Source organism: Pleurodeles waltl, chromosome 9, assembly GCF_031143425.1.
Source record: "Pleurodeles waltl isolate 20211129_DDA chromosome 9, aPleWal1.hap1.20221129, whole genome shotgun sequence".
In the NCBI taxonomy this organism is placed as follows: Eukaryota; Metazoa; Chordata; class Amphibia; order Caudata; family Salamandridae; genus Pleurodeles; species Pleurodeles waltl.
The window spans coordinates 939451832-939476648 of record NC_090448.1 but is presented as its reverse complement, the minus strand read 5'-3'; the positions used below and the strand labels follow the sequence as shown (position 1 = coordinate 939476648).

The 24817-nt window shown below is 47.2% G+C and overlaps 1 long non-coding RNA gene across 2 annotated transcripts in view; it reads left to right on the top strand.

Annotated features, from left to right (window-relative positions):
- Nucleotides 1–24817, top strand: part of LOC138260134 (uncharacterized) — a 158351-nt gene that overhangs the window by 108720 nt on the left and 24814 nt on the right. The window contains exon 3 of one of the 2 annotated variants that reach the window (XR_011198812.1): nucleotides 19443–19831. The exons of the other annotated variant lie outside the window; for it this stretch is intronic. This is a non-coding gene — a long non-coding RNA (uncharacterized lncRNA). Of the gene's footprint in view, nucleotides 1–19442; nucleotides 19832–24817 lie in introns of those variants that run through there. 2 annotated transcript variants of the gene reach the window in all.

Here is a 24817-nt window from a genome sequence, read left to right as displayed (position 1 = left end):
TGAGCCGAAGACTCACTTCTTCAAAGAACTTCTTCTAATCACACATTAGTCTGCTGACAAAACCCGGGCGCTTTATACGGGTTTAGCTTTCATCAAAAAATATAAGTAGACATTATTTTTTCGCCATTATTTACTTCCTTCTGTTGTTCTGGTGTACATCTTGACCTTAAAAATAAATAGAATTATGAGAACAAACTGAAGAAGAGATCTCTCTCCATTTTTGGGGGACAGACCTCATTCGGTGTTAAAATTGTTAGAAGAGAACTCGTGTTAAACCTACTTTGGTGAAAACTGACATTCGGCAAGGTTTATTTTATTAGATCGTGTCCAACCTGACTTCAGACATGAGATGCGCATTTGAATCAGTTGTGCCAACACTATGAACGATTTCTGGTTGATAGAGGGAAGTGATGGTATCAGCACGTGAGCCTTTTAGATCTTTCCGCATTGTCCATAAGACTGGCCAAATGATTCCGATTTCCAGTAAATCCAGAATGGCTATTAAGATACTATACTTAAAAGCTTGCTTTTGCGTATTTCACTTATCGGTTGCTATATCGATCTATCGAAGATTGACTTGTCCCAGACCAGTCGAAAGAAGGACTACTTACCCCACTACTGAAAAAGAACATCTTGAGCTCATCAAGATTATCTAGTATTCGACTCATTGCACGTTTCTGTTCTAACCAACACGATAAAAATATACTGTAATGTAACCTCACTTCTACAGTATACGGAAACTAATCACTGTCTATCATCTGTACTGTCGAGTTTCAGCCCAAAACACCACGCATCTGGTGCCCTCAAGGTAACAGATGAGAGATAAGGGACTTTCCTGTTAATGCTATATCTAATCGGGCGTTTGTCAACACTGTGGACCACTCCATTCTTTTTGAAAGGCTGTACACGGTGACCCACAGCAATCTAGAATGTATTAAGTGGTTTAACTTTGTCTGACCTACAGGATAAAAATGGTATCATCTTCATCTGGGCCTTTCACAAGACGGCTTCCCCCCTTCTGCTTTATTCAACATCAAGATAACCCTGCTTTTTGAACTTTTTGATTACACCACAGGAGGAGTATAGGCATACACTAACAATCCACAGGTGTCCCTCCCTGAGTCAACATCTTGGCACCACTCAAACCCAACAACAGCACAAAACCTAAGCCACTCGTACATATTAGAGGTCACGATGACCAAATGCCACTGCAAACGATTGGAGAGTAGATGGAAAATGAGCCAGGACAACACAGAAAGGAACAACTTCAAATCTACCCTCAGACACTACCACCAGCAGATCTGGGCCACCAAATGCTTTGTGCTTTTAGAGGATACCACCAACAGCACCAAAAACTTGTTCGCCATTGTGAAAAATGTCACCTCCTCAGCAGCCAGCTCTACCTGCTCACAGGAACTCTGTCCCAAGCTGTCCCTCTTCTTCTGTGACAATATAGCCAACAACTATGACAGCTTTAAACCTCATCCGGACTCCTGCTGCTCTCACAGCTCTTCTACACATATTGACCAACACCCAAGGAACCAAACGGGCCGCCCATTACCTTGAAAGAAACTGCAGTTACCACACAATCCATCCATTCCTGAGTTCCCTCAGACCTGTGGCCCTACTACGTCTTAATCAAAGAATTGGATGACATCGGCTCGGCACTCACCCGATCCAGAATGCTGCAATCATCACTTTCACCTAACCAAAGGCCATAAAGCATAGCACAATTCTCTCCTCAAGAAGCCCTCCGTAGACCCGACACTAGATATGTACTGACCCATCTCACTGCTACCCTAGCCAGACAAAGTCCTGGAGAAACTGTTCAACAAATGCCTAGCCACCCACCTCATCGAATACAAGCTGCTTAATGCCACTCCATCTATACTGAGTCTGAACTATATCACAGAAGCAGCCCTTGTTGCCCCAACAGACATTTGCATGGTCATAGTCCGAGGAGACACCGCAACCCTCATCTTCTTTGAACTCTCTGCAGCTTTCAACACCATCTCTCAGCCCATCCTTACCCAATGACTGCACAAAGCGTGCATCCAAGGACCCACCATCTTTAGCCTGTCCCCCTACTGCCGAGACACCTGCAACCTCATCTGTGGAGTACCTCAAGGTTCATCACTCAGCCCAACCATCACGCCTGCCAGCATCATTCCACCCCCGGAATCAATGTATCCTATACCAATGACACACATCTGCTACTCTCTCTCTCACACAACATACCTAAGAGTCAGACAAAGTTTTCTGCCTGATGACCAAAGTCGCTGGGTGGGTGAAAACCAACTTCCTCTGATTGAACACCAACAAGATAGAAGTTGTTACCCTCAGAAGACACTTTGGGGGTCATTACAACCCTGGCGGACGGTTTTAAAGGTGCAGTAATACCGCAAACAGGCCGGCCGACAAAAAAAGGGAATTATGACCGTGGCGGAAACCGCCAACAAAGACAGCCACTTTAACATTCCGACCGCCACAGCGGTACAGACAAGCAGCGCGGCGGTCACCGCCAACAGACAGGCGGAAGACAATGTACCGCCCAAAGTATCACAACCCGCCAATCCGCCACCTTTTGCGGGGCGGATTCACCGTGGATAAAAACACGGCGGAAACTGCTGTTGCAATGGGAAAATGCTCACCCTAACACATCCCACGAGGAAGGAGGACCCATGGAGCCGGAAATACAAATCCTACCTGCCCTTGTCTTCCTACTCATCTACGAACAACAGCGCCTGCGGCGGCGAAGACACCGGTGAGTACTGCACCTACGACATAGGGGAGGGGGGAGGCAAAAGTCAGGGGGACACACACGCAACACCCCCACCCTCGCACATTACCACACACACACCAAGGCATTTCCAAACATCACAGTAACAACCCACAACCCCCCCGGAAGAATGCAAACACAAAAGGAAATCAGTCCAAACATTGTAATGTATCAAAATACATGTTTCAAATATCTACAGATATATATATAAACTCATTAAAAAGTATATACATCACGAGAAGTAGTGCAGATATGCACATCTCAATGTCCGTGCACCACTGGTCCAAAAATGCATGGGCGAGGCCCACACAAGATACCTGTCCACAAACGGAGAGAATACTGCCGGGGCATCAGAGAGAAATACAACACGCACCTCAGGGGGAATGGAAGGGGGGGGGCACCTCAGCCAGATTACAGCACCACGCCACATCCACAATGGGGCTCCATGCCCATTGATGTATCCTGGGGAGTGCAAAGCCACAGTCTCTCAAGTCTCTACAGTGGGTGGGTTGCCCACTGTTCCATCCTGGGGACTGCAAAGCCACAGTCTCTCAAGTCTCTACAGTGGGTGGGTTGCCCACTGCCATATCCTGGGGAGTGCAAAGCCACAGTCTCTCAAGTCTCTACAGTGGGTGGGTTGCCCACTGCCATATCCTGGGGAATGCAAAGCCACAGTCTCTCAAGTGGATAACAGCCTCCTCTGGTTCTGGAGGGGGACTGGTGCCCAGAGTGCTTCATCCTGTGAAGGACAGAGGTAGTGGATGGATCTCACCACTGGTTCTGGAGGGGGAATGGTGCCTAGACTGGATTAGGCTCCCCGTGACAGTTCCTGTCCCGTCACTGCCCCAGCTGTACATGGGATAACGATGCTTGATGTGGCAGTCTTTTCCTTCTGCAGCGGTGCTCTGCCTGTGTTCAGCGGTGCTTGCCCGGTTCAGCAGTGCTTTGCCATGGCGGTCTTTGGGCTGTTCAACAGTGCTTGCCCTGTTCAGCAGTGCTTTCCCATGGCGGTCTTTGGGCTGTTCAGTGGTGCTTGCCCTGTTCAGCAGTGCTTTGCCATGGCGGTCTCTGGGCTCTTCAGCGGTGCTCTGCCCTGTTCAGCAGTGCTTTGCCATGGCGGTCTCTGGGCTGTTCAGCGGTGCTCTGCCCTGTTCAGCGGTGCTCTGCCCTGTTCAGCGGTGCTTTGCCATGGCTGTCTTTGGGCTGTTCAGCGGTGCTTGCCCTGTTCAGCGGTGCTTTGCCATGGCGGTCTTTGGGCTGTTCAGCAGTGCTTGCCCTGTTCAGCAGTGCTTTGCCATGGCGGTCTCTGGGCTGTTCAGCGGTGCTTGCCCTGTTCGGCGGTGCTTTGCCATGGCGGTCTCTGGGCTGTTCAGCGGTGCTTGCCCTGTTCAGCGGTGCTTTGCCATGGCGGTCTTTGGGCTGTTCAGCGGTGCTTGCCCTGTTCAGCTGTGCTTTGCATGGCGGTCTCTGACCTGTGCATTGGTGTGTGGCAAGATGGTCCCTCATTGCCCAGCGGGGCTGTGGCAGCCGGGGCCCTCCTGGGCACTGACTCCGGCGGTGGTCTCCTGACCAGTGACGATACTTGGGCCCTCCAGGGCACTGACTCCGGCGGTGGTCTCCTGACCAGTGACGATACTTGGGCCCTCCAGGGCACTGACTCCGGCGGTGGTCTCCTGACCAGTGACGATACTTGGGCCCTCCAGGGCACTGACTCCGACGGTGGTCTCCTGACCAGTGACGATACTTGGGCCCTCCTGGGCACTGACTCTGGCGGTGGTCTCCTGACCAGTGACAATACCAGTGACGATAATTGGGCCCTACAGGGCACTGACTCCGGCAGTGGTCTCCGGACCAGTGACGACAGTGCTGGCTGTGGCGTCCCGGCCGCCGGCGAGGATGCCGCCCTTCTCCGCCGTGCTGCTCTCACGAGGCTGTGCAGACTTTTTCTGGCACTTCACCGCCTTTGGAGGAGTCACAGCTGACTATGCAATCCCCCTGGGACCCTTGTGAGTAGTTTTGCCTCCAGGAGTCTTCACCCGGTCCCGTCGCCCACTTGCCAACTTGCGATGCTTTACAGGGGGTGGACTGGCAGTGCCTTGGCTCCGTATCACACTGCCTGCCCTGGTGGCTGGTGCACTCCACACACCTGTAACACGCACCACTGGTACTGGAGTCTTTTTGGCCGAGGCGCTACTACGGGACTGATGAATTGGAGGGGTGGGGGCAAAGAGGTCAACGTTGGTGAGGGAGAGTTTCTGACGAACACTGGGATAGGTAGCTGGAGGGGGTCGGAGTGGAGGAAGAGGAGGTGGTTGTAGGAGGTGTCACTTTAGGTGTTTTGGGTGCAGGTACTGGAGGCTGTCGTGAGGTGGATGGATGTTGGGTGTGTGGGTGCCTGCGTTTGTGTACTTTGGGAGGGGGTGTTACAGACACACTGGGAGAGGACACAGGGGACGTGTAAATGGGAGTGGGGGTGGTGAGTGCAAGTGAGCGGGGTGTGGTGCTGGGTGTTCTGGTGCGAGTCCTAGTGCCTGTAGATGTAGTGCGTGCAGGTGAGAGTGTAGACGATACTGGGAGGGAGGAGGGAGACGAGGAGGGGGACGCAGTGGAGGCAGTGGATGTTGGTATGTCTGCATGTGGGTGATGCTTGTGTGAGTGCCTGTGGGTTGTGTGGTGCCTATGTTTGCCTGAGCTACTTTTGGGTGTTGAGGTGTATGCATGCTTGTCTGATGGTGTGCTTGGGACAGGCTGGGGTACAGGGGATTGGGTCTGGGTGGAGGAAGTTGGAAGGGGGAGGCTAGAGACAGGGACAATGGCTGCCATCAGTGCTGAGGCCAGAGATTGCAGGGTTCTATGATGGGCAGCCTGACCAGAATGAATGCCCTCCAGGAATGCATAAGTGTGTTGCAACTCCCTTTCTACACCCTGGATGGCATTCACAATGGTAGACTGCCCAACAGTGAGTGACCTGAGGAGGTCAATGGCCTCCTCACTGAGGGCAGCAGGGGTGACAGGGGCAGGGCCTGAGGTGCCTGGGGCGAAGGTGATGCCCACCCTCCTGGGTGAGTGGGCACGGGCCGAACACTGAGGGGCTGCTGGGAGGGCGGTGCTGGTAGGGGAGGTGGCAGCTGTACCTGTAGAAGTGTGGGGCACAGACGGTGCCGCCACCACAAGGGAGCTCCCATCTGCGGACGAGTCCGTGTCGCTGGTTGGTGATCCGGGGAATGACGTGTAGCTACCCTCGCCCTCGCCCTCCGTCCCACTGGTGCATTCTGAGTCCGTGGTGTGGCCCTCCATGGCCATGTGGGATGCAGCTCCCTCGTGCCCCGGTGCCACTGTACCTCCGCCTGATGATGCTGATGCACAAAAGAACAGGGAGAGCAGAAAAGGGGGGAGGGGACGACAGAAGAAAGACAGGTTGAGTGCATGGCTTACCGCTACCGTTTGGCGGACAATACAGACACAGCAGCCCCCTGCACTACGCCGTGCTCTTGGCCTCTACAGATGCAATTGCTGGGATATGGCCTACATGGATATGGTGGACATCTGCACACATGGATGCCACAGGGGCATCTATACCTGTACTTGGCCCACTACTGAGGTGGGGTGGAGTGGCACATGCCCTGCATTATGGAGGGGCCTAGCCTACGTATTTCTGCCTGGCCTAGGTACACCCACAGCCCTCCTCCCCCACCCAGACCCCTCAACTGCGCACCAAGTCCCCAGAATGAGAGTCTACTCACCCCCTTGTGTCAGCTGTGATGCCCTCAAGCGCCCATCCAACTCCGGGTAGGCCACCGTCGGGATCCGGAACATCAGGGGGGTCATGGTGCGACGGGCACCCCTCCCACGTTGGGAGGCCATCCCCAGCTGAGCTTCCGCCGTCTTCTTGCTCCAGCGGCGAATGTCCTCCCATCTTTTCCGCTGGGTGGGTGCTGTGCTGGTGTTACCAGAGGGTGGAAGGTCGTTGTTGGGCTGTGCCTGTGCAAGGGGAACCGACTGTCCCGAGGCCCACGATGGTCCGGGCTGGTCATCAGGATCCAGTAGGGTAGAGCTGCTGTTGTCACTGTGGGCCTCTTCTGTGGGTGGAGTGGAGATGTCTTGACCCTCCTGTGTGGTGACGTTCCTTAGTGGTCCTGCAGGGATATAAGAGCATGATTATTGTATGTGTGTGTGTGTAATGGTGTGCAATGGGTGGGTGTTTGTGTACCCCAGTGCAGGCATTCCTGTGTGTGGGTTTGTGTGATGATGGTTAGGGGGTTGTTATGGGTATGTACAGTGAGCATGCTTTGGTGAGGGGTGACCATGCTTAGTTGTGTCATGCAGGGCTTGGTGTTGGGATGTGTGGTTTGTGTTATTAGTACATTAGTGAGGAGTTGGAGTGATAGGGGAGGGGGTGAGGGTGGGGGTGTGTGATGGCATGCAGGTAGGGTGGGGGATATGATAGTTTAGATATGACTTACCAGTGTCCATTCCTCCACCGACTCCTCCGAGTCCCTCTGGATGCATGATGGTCAAGACTTGCTCCTCCCATGTTGTTAGTTGTGGGGGAGGAGGTGGGGGTCCTCCGCCAGTCCTCTGAACCACAATATTGTGCCTGGAGACCACTGAACGCACCTTCCCCCGTAGGTCGTTCCACCTCTTCCTGATGTCCTCCCGATTTCTTGGGTGCTGTCCCACTGCGTTGACCCTGTTGACTATTCTGCGCCATAGCTCCTTCTTTCTGCTTATGGATGTGTGCTGCACCTGTGAGCCAAATAGCTGTGGCTCTACACGTAGAATTTCCTCCACCATGACCCGGAGCTCCTCCTCGGAAAACCGGGGGTGTCTTTGGCGTGACATGGGGTGGTTTGGGTGATGTGTGGGGTGGTGTCAGTGTTGATGTGTGTGGTAATGTGTAGTGGTGTGTGGTGTATTGTGCGTGTAATGTTATATGGGTGATGGTGTTGTGTGCCTCTGTGTGGTGGGGTTCTCTGTTGCTGTGCTCTCTGTCTCTCTGGCCTTCGGTCGTGACTTGTGGTCGTAGGGGGTTGCGGGTGTGTGTTTTATATTGAATTGGGTGTGTGGGAGTGTTGTTTGTATGTGTATCAGGTGTGTGTATTTGGAATTGTCCAATGTGGCGGTGTTTTGGAGATGTGTGTGTGTATTTTGAGCGCGGCGGTGTGTACCGCCAATGGAATACCGCGGTTGAAAGACTGCCGCGTGGATTAGTGGGTCGTGATAGCATGGGCGTGTTTCTGTTGGCGTGACGGTGGAGGTTTTGTTTTCGCCAGTTTTACACTGACCTATGGTCTGGCGGACTTGTGTGGGTGTCTGAATTTCGGCGGGTTCCGAGATGTGTGTCATAATAGCTGTGGCTGAATTCCGCGGCGGTGTATTGGCAGTGTTCTGCACGGCGGTAAGCGGCTTTTACCGCCAATGTTGTAATGACCCCCTCTGTGCCATGGGACCCCACCTGGTTGATGGAGCCACTCTGATACCATGCCAACAACTTAGGGATAATTTTCAGCTATCAGCTGTCTATGACTGCTCAAATAAACACCACCTCCTGCTTCCACACTATCTGGATGCTAAGGAAGATCTTCAAATAGCTCCCCAACAGCACCATCAGAACTGTCACCTAATCCCTCATCACCAGCAAACTGGACTAAGGGAATACTCTCTACACTGGAAATAACAATAGGCAACAGACCAGATCCCTCCAAACTACACAGAACCCAACAACCAGGTTCACCCTCAACCTATCACCCCAAGTACACATTGCCACCCACCTTAAGGAGCTCCACTGACTTCCCTTTCACAAATGAGCTATTTTCAAATTCCTTACATGCATTTTCAAAGCCCCCTTCACAATATGGGCTTAGTATACCTCCATGACTGCATCAACTTTCACAAAGCCGCCAGACACCTCAGCTCAGCTAGATTACTACTCACAACACCCCACACGTGTAGAACCAGATCTGGCGGTCATGCCTTCTCCTACCTTGCACCTAAAGCCTGGAACAACATGCCCTTCCACATCAGAACCACCTCATCAATCATTGAATTCTAGAAGAAGCTGAAGACGTGGATCTTCAACAAGGCCATCTCTCTGGAGAACCAGATTGCCCCTGTATTAGCACCAGGATACCCTTCACATGACAGCATGCTCTCCAAATATGCATAAAATTACATCCATCGTGGTGAGGGTTTGCAACTCAGATATAGTGTAAGTCAAATGATGTCTTTGGATGTCTGACCTCTGAAAACCAACTGCACTCTTCTGGAGGCTGACTCAATAATTTCAGATGGCTTATTCCTTCTTTTCTCAGACTTCATTGATCCTGTTTTGTAGATAATTTGTGACACTAACTGCTGGGCCTTTCCCCCCCCCAGTGCTGAGCCCTTTTTGGCTAAATGAGGTAGTACATGCTTAAGGCTGTATAACTCTTTTCCATATAAGGAAGTGTCTATGCCAAATCCGTGTCCTACTTTTTCCAGCATCCTGGGGATTCTAAAGGTACCCAGGGTTTGTGGATTCTTCTTAATTGGACCGAGAAAATAGGCAAAATAAAGCTACAGATTGAGGTTAATGGAGGGATAAATAGGAAAAAGATGCTCCGGATAAAAGTGTCTGTTTTGTTTCCTAAACATGGCATCCCCAGTTTGTTGTGCTAAAGCCACCAACTACCCACCTTTCAGGAACATGCAGGTCTGAATAAAAACATATTTTTTGCCATATTTGTGGCATTTTTCAAAGAGATATTTAATGTTTTCCTATTGTTTTGTTTTCTCAACCAACTTCCAGTTTGACATGCAAACCAGTGTGAAACAGATGGGTGATCCAGGAAAGCTATGGATTTCAGAAACATAGACAAAATTCCAAATTTAACAAGGGGTCATGTGTGTGGACCCCTTAAGGCTTTCCCAAATAAACAAACTGTTTAAATAAAGAAATATTGAAAATGAGTAGGAAAAAGATGGCCATTTGTGACAATACTTTCATCTGTGACTTTTTGTCACAATGGCTGATTTACAAAAGCAATATGCCATTATGTCCGTTAGACCCATCTGGTTGTGATGATATATAAGGTTTGTAGGTTCTCTAAGAACCCAAGGTACCCAGAGCCAACAACAGAGCAACACTGTACAATGTTTTCTCTTTGTGTACCGAGAATAGATCAATTTATATGGCAAAATATCTTGAGTAAAAAATGGGTATCAAGGAAACCAAAGTGTTTCTGATTTGAGCACAAGATATGGAGTTTTGGAGCAGTGGTTACTTGTACATCTCTGAATTTGTGGGTAACCCTATTAGCAAATGATTTAGAAGTTTTTTTCAAGCTGTCTTATTTCTTACACTCTGGCTTATACTTGGATGGCACAAATGCAGTGAAATCCAATTGCTAATAGCAGACATTCTACTATTCTGTGCTTCTAGCTGTCTTCCAATAAAAATGGTACGTCATTTGTGGGGTAGCAAATGGCAAAATGCAAAATGGAAACCACGCTTTGCCACAGAAAATTGACTCTTCTCAACAGTGGGTATCTGTGGAGTTTGGGAAACCTAGCTAACCTGTACATTTTTGAAAACCAGATACTTGAAGGAATCCATTGTGGGGTGACTTGCATGGCTCTCACCAAGTTTTTTTTTAGCCCAGAATCCCCTGCAAACCGAAAACTTTGATTTAAAAAAACTAACTTTCCTACCATTTCTGTGATGGAAAGTTCTGGAGTCAACATAGAGCCACACACTTACTTCCACCCAACATTCCCCTAAGTCTCATGTTAAAAATGGTACCTCACTTATGTGGGTAGGCCTAGTGCCCGCAATAGGCAACAGCCCAAAACATCAAATTTTTTCACTCAAAATTAACCCTTTTTTTGCAAGGTGGGTAGCTGTGGATTTTGGGCCCTAGCTAATCCGGCACCTAGCAAAACCTAACAAACTTGCACGTTTTTGAAAACTAGACACAGGGGAATCCATAATGGGATGATATGTTTGGCGTTCACTAAGTTTAAAAAACACAATTTACCAAGAGCTCTTCAAACCTCAAACTTTGTCTTAAAAAAAAAAAAAAAAAAGATTTCCTCACACTTATGTGATGGAAAGTTCTTGAATCTGTGGGGAGCCACAAACTTCCTTCCACTCAGCATTCCCCCCAAGTCTCCCGATAAAAATGGTACCTCATTTGTGTGGGTAGGCCTATGCAACATAGGTACATCACATTTTTCCACAGAAAAACTGACAGTCTTGAGAGTCTGTTGGGGAGGACAAGCCCTTCCCTAAAGGACTACTAGTCTATCCCTGGTGGCTAGTGGTTGGATGCCTGCTTTGAGATCTTTCGCCTGCTGTGATTCCCAAGCAGGGATCGACTGGACAGAGCTACCATTGGAAAGGGGAGATTCTACCCTTTCCAGAGTTACCTCTCCTGAGTGAAGCACTGCTTGGGTGGCTGAGATATGCATCGGAGCACTGATTAGTGAAAGTATAACAAGCCCATTGGCTTGTTTTGCTCTCACTTTCAGGAGTAATGAAATTAGGGTGCCCTGTGCGCTGATAGTCATTACAAATGTAAAAAAACACACAGGCTGCTCGAGAAGCTCTTCTCAAGCATACTGACCTGCAGAACAAAATAGAAACCTTCTGGTGCAAAGCACCAGAGGGGCCTTTCTAATTTTCCCCAGTGTTGGCCAATGGCCAACAGACGCACTGGGGAGTGAGTGCAACAGCCACATTTAAGGGGTTAATGAGATTCATAAGACTTGTACTACAGGGTCATTGTTTTATTCGTACGTCTATAAAAGTACCACCATATCTGAAGCATACTTATAATGTCTTACTCAGTCGACACCCAATCCAAACCCTACTCTTATATGCTGGTTAAAAATCATTGAAAAGGCATTAGGCTCATGTATTAGTGTTGTATTTGTGTCCTTCCTCCTAATGTTAGTTATCAAATTATTGTTTTACCAAAGTATCTATTAATAATATACAGAATTCTAGATGGGTAGCATTATAAATTATGCTGAGGTTTTTCACTGAGTGGGTCTGAGCAACATGAAATAGGCAACAAGAGTGAACCGTGATTTGTTTATGATTCCACCCAGAACCCTCATGTGAAAAATATCCCCGTAATTTACTTTTTACCTATCTATAATTTGTGTTATGTATGTGTGAGGAAACAGGGCATTATTTGTCTGGCCTGTACAAGTAATGGGTCCACAGTCACCCCTACACTTTGAAATAAACTCCTAATTGTAGTGCTTGACTGTCTCAGAGTAGCGAGGCAGTGCAGTCTAAGGCCTTCTCAAGGGAGGTAGTATGAGCTAGTAATCACCATGTGCTGGCATGCAGTAATCACACTCAGTAAATGACTTTCCAGTCTCTGCTTTTTCTTTGAAAAAAGGAAATGTACGTTTATTACACACACTCTACTAAATACTACACAGTAATTTACAAGTATAGATCAGGCTGGTAGAAATACCCTTGACAACATTATGTTTGACCTCTAAAGGGTTATGACCCATACATTGGCAGTACCCCCTCTCCCCCCCTGTACAATTCAGCATATATCCATATATGGGGGTGTCAGTTTACATCAGGTCTATGTCACCACACCTCAAGAGCAGAATCAAGTTATAGTAATGCTTTATTCCATCACTAACTTAAGTTATCATAATTCCTCTGCACTTAATAAACAAACATTGCAATGATGTGCTCGCATTATCAATGATAAAGCATTATAACCTACTCTGCACTTATTATGAATAATCAAGCATTGCAATTATGTGCTCACAGTATCATTAATAAAGCATTCTAGGATTCTCAGGAATATGGGTTACTATCAGCTTAAACAACCATTGCCCACTGTCACTGCTGAGGGCAGGGTGGTTGTTGCGCTGGTAGTCGGCTGTTGCCCACAGACACAGACATGGGGAACAGGGCAGACACACTGTAGGCCCAGTGCTGTTGGGGGGATCTCAATGGCACTACCCCTTTTCCCGTTCCCGCTGCAGGACCTGGAGCTAGGATCTTGGGCCCCACATCTTCTTCCAGGATGGCTTTGGGGGGCAAAAGTCAGCTTCCTGAGCCCCTTCTTGGCCTCTTGTGGGTGCAACAGCACTCTCTGCATTTCTGTTGGTGGCAGGTGGGCCTGGAGTTGGGATCCCCAGGCCTTCCGAGCTTTGGGGGAGGGAATCCCACACACTTCCCCTCCCATGGTCAATACTGGCTTTCAGGCCTTGCGCCGACCCACAGAACCTGGTCCACCAGGGTTTGGAAACCTTGGGCGGTGGAGCCCCATGTACTCTGTGTCCTCGCTCTGGGGTCAAAGGTTGAATCCTTTTTCTTGCAGATCTCAGACCACATTGGGCTGTTTGGCTTGATCTTAGGCTCATTTTGCTTCTGGTTGCGATCCTTAGCCACCTGAAGCCCTTTCCTTGGGCCTCCTGGCCTCTAAGGTGCCGAACCTTGCGGGAAGATGGTTTCATTGGCTACCTGCACAAGACGTTTTCCTCTGGTGCTTCTCTCCTCCTTGGTGCAGAAGTCTTGTTATTCCACAGCTAGTCCTTAAGGAGTTAAGGGTGACCAGCTTCCCTGGTCCTGGGTCGTGACTCACTGGCCCTGGGGTCAACTGTAGTCAGGGTTCTTAGTCCAGGTAGGCATTAGGTTGCTCCTCATTCTAGTTGTCCATGACTGCCGCCTCCAGTTCCTGTGTCCAGCTCCAACAAAAAACACTCTTTCTCCCTTGTGCAAGACTTTTTAAGTGCGGACGGAAAGTTCTAGAAACCAGGGACCCCAGTCCTTGGATGCCACATCACCTCTCTGCCCCTGTTTCAACCCTCCTGCACAGCATGCTGGAACAGTTCAAGATAGTGTCACCCAGGAGTCATTGGCCACATCTCCTCTGCTGCCTCAACTCTGCCTCTCACTGACATCACTGATATGGCCTTTCTCACCAAACCTTAAAAGAGGAGTCCCCTCCTGGGTTGTGTCCACACACCCCCAACTAATGATCACAACCAACCAATATTAATTTAGTCCACATTAAAGAAACTGAAAAGACTGCAAGAAATGGTTTGCTTTGAGTGTACAAAACTAATCCCAATAACTAACATTTTACCAAAAACTCTGGACTAACTACTAACCTTCGATCCTGGAGCATTGTGCTTGCTTGGCATAAAGTACTTCACTTCATCAGGGGTAGTAAGCGCTATATGAAAACAATTACAAATGTTCATGAGACCTCTTAATCATGCCTCAAAGGACAATGGTCTTAAAATCAGGCAACTAGGAAGACCACATTTACATCGCGAATGCTGCTAGAGAATCTCTTCCATGGTGGTCCAGAACAAAAAAAACTTAATAGTGAGAGTTCCTTTTTAAAAGAAACATTCAATCCAGACCAAAGTCATGAATGCTATACTTTCAGGTTGCCACCACTCAGCACCCACTTTAAAGCCAACGAATATAGAAATCTAAAACATTCCAAAGATGATAAAACAACAACTTGCTGCGCTCTCCACAGGCTTAAAGTAATAGCGTCAGAACATAGAATCAGATGACCAATCCGCACAGTGCAAAATGTCTTGCAAACTGCCGCCCATCATGCAAGTTTCGGAAGCAGTTGCCCCCCTTACAGAATGAGTACTAAACAAACTCACATCCACACCAGGTCTCTGCAATAACTGTTTCACCCATCTAGCTAAGGTTGGCGAAGAAACTGCTTTATGAGGATGCTTGAATGAAATAAGAAGCTTATTTAATCCTGACAGCCTTAACAGCGTCATTCTATGCTCATATTCCTTTACACACTGAACCATGCACAGCTCTCTTTCATCAAAATAAGGATAGAACATTTAAGTTGAATTAGTCTTAGTTCTCTGTTTTAAATGAAAACATGTCCCTTCCGAAGTATGACCTATAAGACACCTCCAAGGCACGGATAGCCAACACTCTACAAAAAGACACTAAACATAACCTTGTCAAGTTAAAAGACCAATCTCTTAAACCAGTATTCTCTTTTCTGTCCCAACTTTCTAGAAATTATAAAAGTTTAGAAACATCCGAAAGTGAATTGTACCTAGAGCCTGGACGTTTAGCAATCCTAATACTCCTCAGTAATCTCACCATAACATCCTGCCCCACTGATAAACCATTCACCAAAGCATGACCAGCTGCAATAGCCAATCTATAAGTATTGAAAGTCCTGTAAGCTGAACCTTTTGCAAATAACTGTTAAGAAATTAATCACCCGAACTACATCAACTGAAACAGGATTGCGATCCTTTACACACACCAGCATACTCATTTATTCCATGGCATTCTAAATGTCTTCCTTTGTCTTTAAGCTCAAGATTCTTAAGTCTAGAAGCCTCTGATGAAAACCCTGGCTTTATCCATACTTTCCTGAAATTCTCCAAGCCACTAGTGTTACCTGATCTGCACTGACTAAATTGTATACTTCCCCCCTGAGGATCTCGCAATATTTCTGGAATCTTCAGAAGCAACATTGAAAAGTCTACACTCATTTACAGCATAATTGAATACCATGCTTGCGATCTCCATAAAGGAGTGACCACCACCACTATCTCCCTCCATCTGCGAATCATTCCTGTCACCCTTCCAATCATTGCAAATGGAGGAAACTCATTAGGATAAAGCCATCTTCAATCCTAAAGAAAAGCATCTACCCCTGCTGCTTCTGGCTGCCAACTGAAGAACAACTTCAGCTGAGTATTCAGTCTGTTTGCAAAAAATATCTACTGGAAAAAGCCCACACAACATGTTCAATTTCCTGGAAACTCTCCTCTCCAACATTTAATCGCTTGAATCATAAAAATACCTTGGAAAAACAACCCACTTCGGAATTCTTAAACCCCAGAATGTGCTCTTCTTGTACTCAAACCTGTTTCCAGACAGTATTTCCCTAAAAAAAAATGTAAGTTGCTAAATCTGGTAGACCCTTGGAACATGGATCTCCCAACCTGTTTACATACCTCACTCCTAACACATTGTCCAGCCTCAGCAAAACTGAACTCCTGACAGTTTCATTTGCAAGACACTTTATTGCAAAAGATCCCGCTAACAATTCTAAACAATTTATATGCACATCAAATTACTTTCCTGATCTGAACAAACCACCACCAGCCCTTGACAATCCACAACTTGCACCCCATCCTTCCAAGCTTGCAGCCAATTCTACAACCAAATCAGGATTCTCATCAAAAGTTGTACACCCATTCCAGGCCTCCATGTTCATGTTCCTTAACCACCACATCAAGTACTCCCTTGCTTCCACAGTTAGAAAAACTGACTGTGAGTACCTCAATCCACTTAAGTGTTTCGCTTTCAACCGCTGTAAGGTGCGATAATGTAATGGACCTTGTAAAATAGCCTGCTAGTAGCTGACAGAAGGCCCACAATTTGTTCCAACATCCTCACTGAAACCTTGTTCATTTTCAAGGTCACTTTCTTTGTGCTCTTCAACTTCTCTTATGGTAATCTCACAATCCTTCCACTGCTTCTATAACAAAGCTGAGAAACTGAGTTTGCTGCCTTTAAATGAATTCTGACCTGTCACCACAAATTCCAAATCTTTCATGGACTTGCCAACTCTGTATGTACTATCAGCTGCTCCTTGTGGTCCGTAATCAAGATGTCTAAATAAATTATAATTTGAATCTCTCTCTCTCTCTCTCTCCCTCTCTCCCTTTCTCTCTCTCTCTCTCTCCCTCTCTCTCTCCCTCTCTCCAGCCGGATGAAGGACCAAGGTGCTGATAAGAGTGTGAAAGTTAATCACACAAACTTCCAAACCTTCTGCTTCCAGTGAAATATCAAAAACCTCTGAAGATCCTCCCAAATTGGAACTGTTAGATATGCATCCTTTCGATCCAATAGGCATCAAGTCTCCCTTCTGCAAAACATCCTCTAATAGTGAATTCCTTCCATTTTAAAATGGTGGTAAACCACCCAATTATTTAGTTCTCTTAAATGTATTATTGGTCTCATTCCCTTCTCCTTCTTCTCCCCCAGAAATATATTGAAACCGCTTGAAGGAACTTCTAACACCAAAGCCCCTTTTGAAATCAACTCCTGTATTTTTAAATCTATCAACCTCATTTGTTCCGAAGTGAAAACTATTCTTAAGTCTTGTTTGAACTGGTTCTTCCACAAACTCTATTCGAAAACCACATACTGTCTCTAAAACCCAAGGATCCTTTGTTATTTGGACCCACTTGTGATGAAACTGTGTAAGTCTGCAGCCCGTTTTTAAGGAAATAACAGAAGTGTCTAGTCGTACCTGAAGATCCTCTGATCCTTCTCGCACCACAGTTACTTCTTTCCCATGCTCTTTTTTTCTGTGGGCAATAATTCCCACTTTGGGAGGTATGTTGACCTTGAAAACGTGTAAAACTTTCTTGTGAAGGAGCCTCTGTAATGCCTTGCCACCGTTCCCTCGTTCTGCAAGCTAGTCTAAAAAAATTATCCTGAAACACTTTCCTAATGCCCCTCTGAGATTTCTGGAGGGGACAAAAGGCTCCAACAAATCAACCCAAAACCATTAGTAAGAGGACCTTCTTCCCTGTTTGCCAGATCCTCCAATTTTGGATTGACTTAAGCAAAATGCTTTTCCTTCTTTCATTTGAAGGGTGACAGTACCTGTGTTGACTAAAAGTCATATAGCTCTTTGGATCCACTGACATAATTCATCCACATCAACTCTCTTATTATATACATACGCCTCTTCTGCAATGACGAATATCTTTGTCAAAGGACCAACAACATCCAATAGCTGTCCTGACAAGATCTCAGACCCTTTTCAAGGGTCTAGTCCATTCTTACCTATAAATACTATTCTCTTAGCATCTAACTCGGGAGTCAATAAAACTCTATTCGCAATAGATTGTCTAGGGCATTCGGACCTTAATTTGATTTGAACATCTTTAGGAATCTCGCATCTGATCCAAAACTGAACCTAGCCACATGATCCAAAGGAGTGCACTCCAGAGAAAACGGATGCTTAATGAGAAGTGGATCAAACATATGTTGATCTAATGGATCAGTCAGTAAATCAACATCCTTAACCGTAGAATGAGCCAAAGAAAATTTCGTTGTCGTAAAACCCTGCTTCATATTTTCTGAATCAAAATCAGATGAGAAACTGATCTCTAGCTTCGCACTTCTGGAGGATTCATCACAAATTACTGTTTTATGCTAATAACCCTTTGACCTTACATTTCTTTCTTTCTTTTTCTGAGCCTTTTCCTTGCCCCCCCATGCGTGCCCTTGGCACAATCGTCTTCTCTGTCAAAACATATATCAAATCATGTTCTGCCTCAGCGGGTTTCCTCTTTCTTGCCAAAATCCAAATTGCCATTCAAAGGCTTCCTTTCCCGGTTTTCTTTTCTGCCTTTTTTTTATTTATTTAAATCTGCCTCATTTGCAGGCCAAAATGTTCCTCTTCCAAAGAACTGGTTTTAATATTTAACATTTCCACCTTTTATCCATCCTGTTTGGAGGTTTCAATCTTATTTTCCCAATAACTTTTATAAATATATCCTCAAAACTTAAATCCTGACACCATTCATTCTCAAAATAACTCAGATTCATATAACAAACTTGGCTGAAATTGACACACCTCAACTATCAAAACCTCCCCAGAATAAACCCTTGACACCGTCAACCTCAGGACACTACCAGAAACAAAGCTCTATCAAATTACGGCAAGCCAGTTTTTTTTTTCAATACTTGGGCCAAGCCCTAAAGTTAGCTTTCTAGACTTCACCCAACATGGTGTCCAAAGCGCATCAGTTGGCATCAACAACCTACACCAACGACTTCAATTGATTTAGGTTTAAAAAACTGAAAACAACCAATAATGCCCAAAGATGTAAAACTACTTTCCATCTAGTGCATGTGCACTCTTCACAGAACAATCAACATACACAAGCAACACACAAAAAGCCAAGCACACCACTTTGAAAAACGAGCGGCACGCCTACCATAACAAACCACACAATCTCTCTTGTAAAAGGGAAAACCCCAGCAGCCTAATTGACTCGTCTACTAAAAGCTAACATGAAAAGGAATTCAAAAGAAACCCACGTGCATCAAAGTAATAGCTAAAGGACAAAATGTCTCTAAGAATTCAACACTCCGTTACATACAAAGCAATGAAACCACGCTTGTCCAAAGAATATACACAATTTGATGCACACAGGAGAAAGCTCAAATCATGCAGAGGTACATTATCTTATCTGAGTGAGCGGCAGCAATAAAAGAAGGAAGAGGACTGGTTGCTGGGGGGTTTATTATCTTTGGAATTTTTTAGAGTTCTAAATTCTTTGGCATTGAAGTGGCTGCTGAATAGTGGCAATAATGGATTTACTAGATAATATTGGCCTCCAGGTCGAGACATAAAATCAAAAATCCCAAATGGGTACTTAACAATGATATATTAGAATGGGCTACACCACTGTTAGACTTGTTCCCTACAGCTCAAAATAAACTGTGCTGAGACTTCGCATCTAGGCACCAAAAGCAAATTCAGTGGCCAGTTCTCTTTTGATCAGTTACCCATCTGCACTTGTCTACACTTTTCTACCGATAACACTGTTGGAAGCGGCCAATTTTGCAGGGTTATCCCCAAACTTTTTGCCTTTTTCCTATTTTTTTCAGATCTGTTTTTGCTGGATTATTGTCTATGCACATGTAACCGGGCGCCTCCGGACGCCGGTTCCGGGTCGGAGCGAACGGCCGCCGGAGGATACCCCAGGGGCACCCGAGGGATTCCTGACGTGATGACGTCCAACGTCATCCGTCAGATAGAAGGAGGAGGGACGACCGACGGAAAGGGAGAGTCGCGCAACCCAGAGAGAGACGCCGACGTCAGGGAGAGCCGGAGAGACGAACGCCGCGGACCACCAAGAGAGAAGGAAAACCCCGCCGTAGAGAAGAAACAGCGGACAGAGAGCGGAAACCCTTGGGCGCCTCCCGCCCCTGTTGAGACGAAGTCGGGAGATCGCCTACAAGCCGGCCACGTCCCTGGAGGGGCGTGGCCAAGTCAGGTACGAGCGTACCGGGGCTGGGACTGGGGTTCTGGGTGGTTGGCTGGGTTTAAAGGGGCTAAGAGGAGAGGGCTGAGGTCGTGTAGGGAAGGGGATCCTATTTAATCAGCACCACAGTTAACTGAAGGGTAACCCCACAAGGACCGTACCCAGACCAGTGGATAGAACTGTAAGGGGGTCACAAACAGGGCACAACAAAAGGAAGACACAAGAGAAACGTACCCCCCCCCACATTCCTCCACCTCCACACAAACCCCCCCCCCCTCTCACTCCTTACTAACCCCAATTAACCCTATATAGATACATTTCCCCACTTACCTGTTCCTTTCTCCTTCTTTGTTTTGGGAAATCCTGGGGCCATGAGAGCCGGGTGAACAAGACCTCTCCCTCCGGACCGGACCAGGCTGTCCCGGGAACTTCAAGGAACCCTGAAAAGAAAAGGGATTTATATATTAGTTTGGACTTGGAATATAACACTTTGGCGGAAAAGCTAGTGCTACAATCTCAACGAAGAAATAAATAAACGTACTACACCCTTAAGTGCCGCGTCTGTCACCTTCTTCCAATATCCCCTCGACTCGGGATAAAGGACCCCGTCACAGTGGTGTCAGAAGTGGGATGTTGGAATAGGTGACAGAGACTTCCCAACCATGGAGGAGAAGTGTACCATATCCGATATGATGCAACAGTTGGCCTCCGGAAAAAGACACCTACAATTAGTGTGGGAAGAGCAACAAAAAGAGGCCAAATTGGAAAGAGAGGCACTACAAAATGCCCTTAAGAGTCAGGCCACCATAATGGCCAACAACCAGTTGGTTCATGAAACCGCCATTAAGAATCTCACAGATACCATCGCTGCTACTCGCGTACACCCGAATGTGCCCAGTTCGGTCTTACAACGATATCAAGAAGGTGAAGACCCCGATGCCTTTTTCACCAATTTTGAACGAGTTGCTACTTCCGCTACTTGGCCTCAGGAGCGATGGGGCCAATATATCGCCCCTTTATTGACGGGGACTCTTCAAGCCGCCTATCAAGCGGTAAACCCCGGTGGAATAACCCCCTATAAGGATATTAAAAAGAGCATCTTAGAACGGGTGGGTTTTGATTCTGAACATTATTGCGTCCGGTTTAGAAAAGCGAAGTGGGGAACCAATGAAAATCCCCGGGCCCTATATTTTAGGATCAAAGATCTGGGTCTCAAATGGTTGGGTCCCATAGGGACAAATCGGGAAGACATTATTGAGATCGTGCTCTTAGAGCAATACTTGGATGCTCTGCCTCCGTCTACACGCAACTGGATCAAACAACATCCAAACCCGGATACCAATACTACCATCGAGTTGGCCTGTGCCTTTCATCGCTCCCTTGAATTCAAAGTAACCCCCCCCCCCCGATCAACACCTAGTCCCCTGCGTCTGGGTTCGGGAACATCCTCGACAGCGGGACGAAGAATCAGTGAGGACATAGCGAAATCCCGGGGACTAGATAGGCCCTATATACAACAACCTCAGTGTTTTAGTTGCGGGGAATGGGGCCACATAGCTCGAGGTTGCCTCCTGAAGACAGAAAAACCAGAACCCATGGAAATAGGGGTCACAAGGGGAAGAGTCTTTTACACAGGGAGAAGAGACACCCCTTATAAAAAGAGACTGATTATCAATGGGAAAAGCACAGTGGCCCTCATCGATTCAGGGTGCAGCCAATCTGTGGTCAGGGCCGGGTTGTTCAACGCACATTACTACACTTCGGAATTCACGGTATCAATCTGTTGCATCCATGGGGAAACCAGAGAATATCCCCTAATCTGGACAACCCTCACCTGGGGAGGAAAAGAAATACCCATAAGAGTGGGTTTAGTAGAGCAACTGGTTGAAGAAGCGATTATAGGAACTGACTTTTCGGAGTTCCCGCAACTCCTAGACAGCCTTAGACAGCTCGAAGAAACCAACAACTGGTGGAAGGACGCTCCTTTCTCCAATATGCCTCTATCACCTCCGAGGGTACGACCTAAACTCACCCGGAAGGAGAAAAGAATAATTAAGAAAACCTATACCCAAGACCCCTCCAGCAGGACCAGGGTAATTACAAAGGTCCTCGCCCTCACTGCTCTTCCCAGCTTCCGGACTTCGCAAAGAGAAGACCCCAGTTTAATTCATGCATGGAAAAGTGCACGCCCACGGAACCCCCAGGATAAGGGTCCCTCGTTCACCATAGTTAAGGACCTATTATACCGAGTCACTTACAAAGACCAAGACGAAAAGAAACAGTTGATAGTTCCAGAACCTTATAGACAACAAGTTCTACACTTAGCACACAGCCAGCCCGGGGGTGGACACTATGGGAGGGAGAAAACAGAGGAGTATTTGTTGAGGAAGTTTTATTGGCCGGGGGTATTTTCCCAGATTAGGAAATTCTGTCAACAATGTCCAGATTGACCCAGGCTCACGGAGAAAGGCCCCTTTACAACCCCTCCCCATCATTGATGGCCCCTTCTCCAGAATAGGGATGGACCTCGTTGGCCCTCTTCTGCCCTCGTCGAGAGGCTATCGTTATATATTGGTATTAGTAGATTACGCCACGAGATACCCTGAGGCTATTCCCCTCTCTAGTATTAACACCAAAAGTGTTGCTCACGCCATGATAGGGTTCTTTTCCCGAATTGGGTTTCCTCGAGAAATCCTAACGGACCAAGGTACCCAATTTATGTCCAACCTGATGACACAAATATGTCAGCTATTGGGGATTAAACAGTTACGGACGTCGGTTTATCATCCACAAACCGATGGTTTGGTGGAGAGATATAACCGTACCCTCAAAACACTACTAAAGAAAACTATCTCGGAGACTGGTAAGGACTGGGATAGGAAACTCCCTTTAGTATTATACGCAATCAGGACACACGAACAAGCCTCTACGGGCCATAGTCCGTTTGAGCTGTTGTTTGGGCGACAACCACGGACCCTACTAGATATGGCCGCTGAGATGTGGGAAGAAGAAGACGGGGAAAAAACCATTCTAAAGTACGCCCGTGAGTTAAAAACCCACCTACATACAGTATGGGAAAGCGTAAGGGAACACATGGAGAGGGCCCAAGACAAACAGAAAAGGAATTATGATTGGAATACCCAATTAAGGTCCTTTTCCCTAGGAGATAAAGTGCTAGTTCTTCTCCCCAGTTCAGACAACAAATTGTTGCCCAAGTGGCAAGGACCCTACACCGTAACAGGACTAGTAACCCCCGTAACTTATAAAATTCAGCTTAACGACACTCCCCCTAGGTCACAGATCTTCCATGTTAACTTATTAAAAAGATGGGAAGAACCTCCGAACGACCCAAGGCACGGCTGCCTAGTTAATACCGTTAAGGAACTAGAGATAGGGTGGTGCCCCACTGATCCCCCTGGCGAGAGAGAGGTTCCTATCATTAATACAGAGATCTCGATTCAACAAAATAGACAATTGAAGAATCTCTTCGATAAACACGGTCGGGTGTTCTCCTCGGTACCCGGTAGGACACGATTGGTACATCATCAAATCCTCACACCACCTGGGAAGACCGTACGACTAAAACCTTATCGTATCCCTGAAGCTAGGAAAACCCTCGTAGAAAACGAAATCGAGAAGATGTTAGATCTAGACATCATAGAACCTTCCCAAAGCCCCTGGTGTTCGCCCGTGGTCTTGGTACCCAAACCTGATGGGTCTATACGTTTCTGTATTGACTTTAGACGGGTCAATTCCATATCACAATTTGACACCTATCCTCTTCCTAGGATAGACGAGCTCTTGGAAAGGTTGGGGAAAGCGAAATACATGTCTACCCTTGACTTGACCAAGGGATATTGGCAGATCCCGTTGGGTCCCGAAGACAAGGAAAAGACGGCTTTCGCTACCCCCTCAGGATTGTATCACTTTAAGGTTCTCCCTTTTGGGTTACATGGCGCCCCCGCCACCTTCCAACGTCTCATTGACACCATATTACGACCTCATACCAGATACGCGGCGGCCTATCTGGATGACATCGTTATTTTCAGTGAGACCTGGGAAGACCATCTGGTCCACATAGACCACATCTTCTCGGCTTTAAGGAAGGCTGGACTGACAGCCAACCCCGCCAAGAGCCGACTGGCTTTTAATGAGATCTCCTACCTGGGTTATCACATTGGCAACAGTATACTTCGACCCCAAAAGAATAAAATCGAAGCCATCCTACACACCAATGCTCCCACCACGAAGAAGGGAGTTCGTTCCTTTTTAGGTCTAGTAGGGTACTATCGAAGGTTCATTCCCCACTATTCCAGTTTGGCTGCCCCCCTAACCAATCTCTTAAGAAAAGGACAACCCAACAACATCCCACGACTAGACCCGACTCAACTTCATAGTTATCATACCTTGCAAAGGTGTCTCACCACTCAACCGATATTGAAATGTCCTGAGTTTGACAAACCCTTTCATCTCCAAACGGATGCCTCCGACGTGGGGGTAGGGGCCGTTCTTTTTCAAAAGGATGAAGACGGAGTGAGCCATCCCGTCGTCTTTATTAGCCGTAAGCTGTTTCCCAGGGAGCAAAGATACCCCATTATAGAGCGGGAATGTCTTGCCATTAAGTGGGCTATCGAAAGTCTCCAATACTATCTTTTGGGCAGACCTTTCCTACTGTATACGGACCATGCACCCCTTACGTGGCTCTCAAGATATAAGAATACCAACAATCGTATATTGAGATGGTTCATGGAACTCCAACCTTTCTCCTTCCAGGTTTGCCACCTCCCTGGTGACCTTATGGGTCAGGCTGACTATTTGTCCCGGTTTCCGGATCTGGTGGGGCTCGATCAGCCCCATTCATGTGAGGGGGTGTGTAACCGGGCGCCTCCGGACGCCGGTTCCGGGTCGGAGCGAACGGCCGCCGGAGGATACCCCGGGGGCACCTGAGGGATTCCTGACGTGATGACGTCCAACGTCATCCGTCAGATAGAAGGAGGA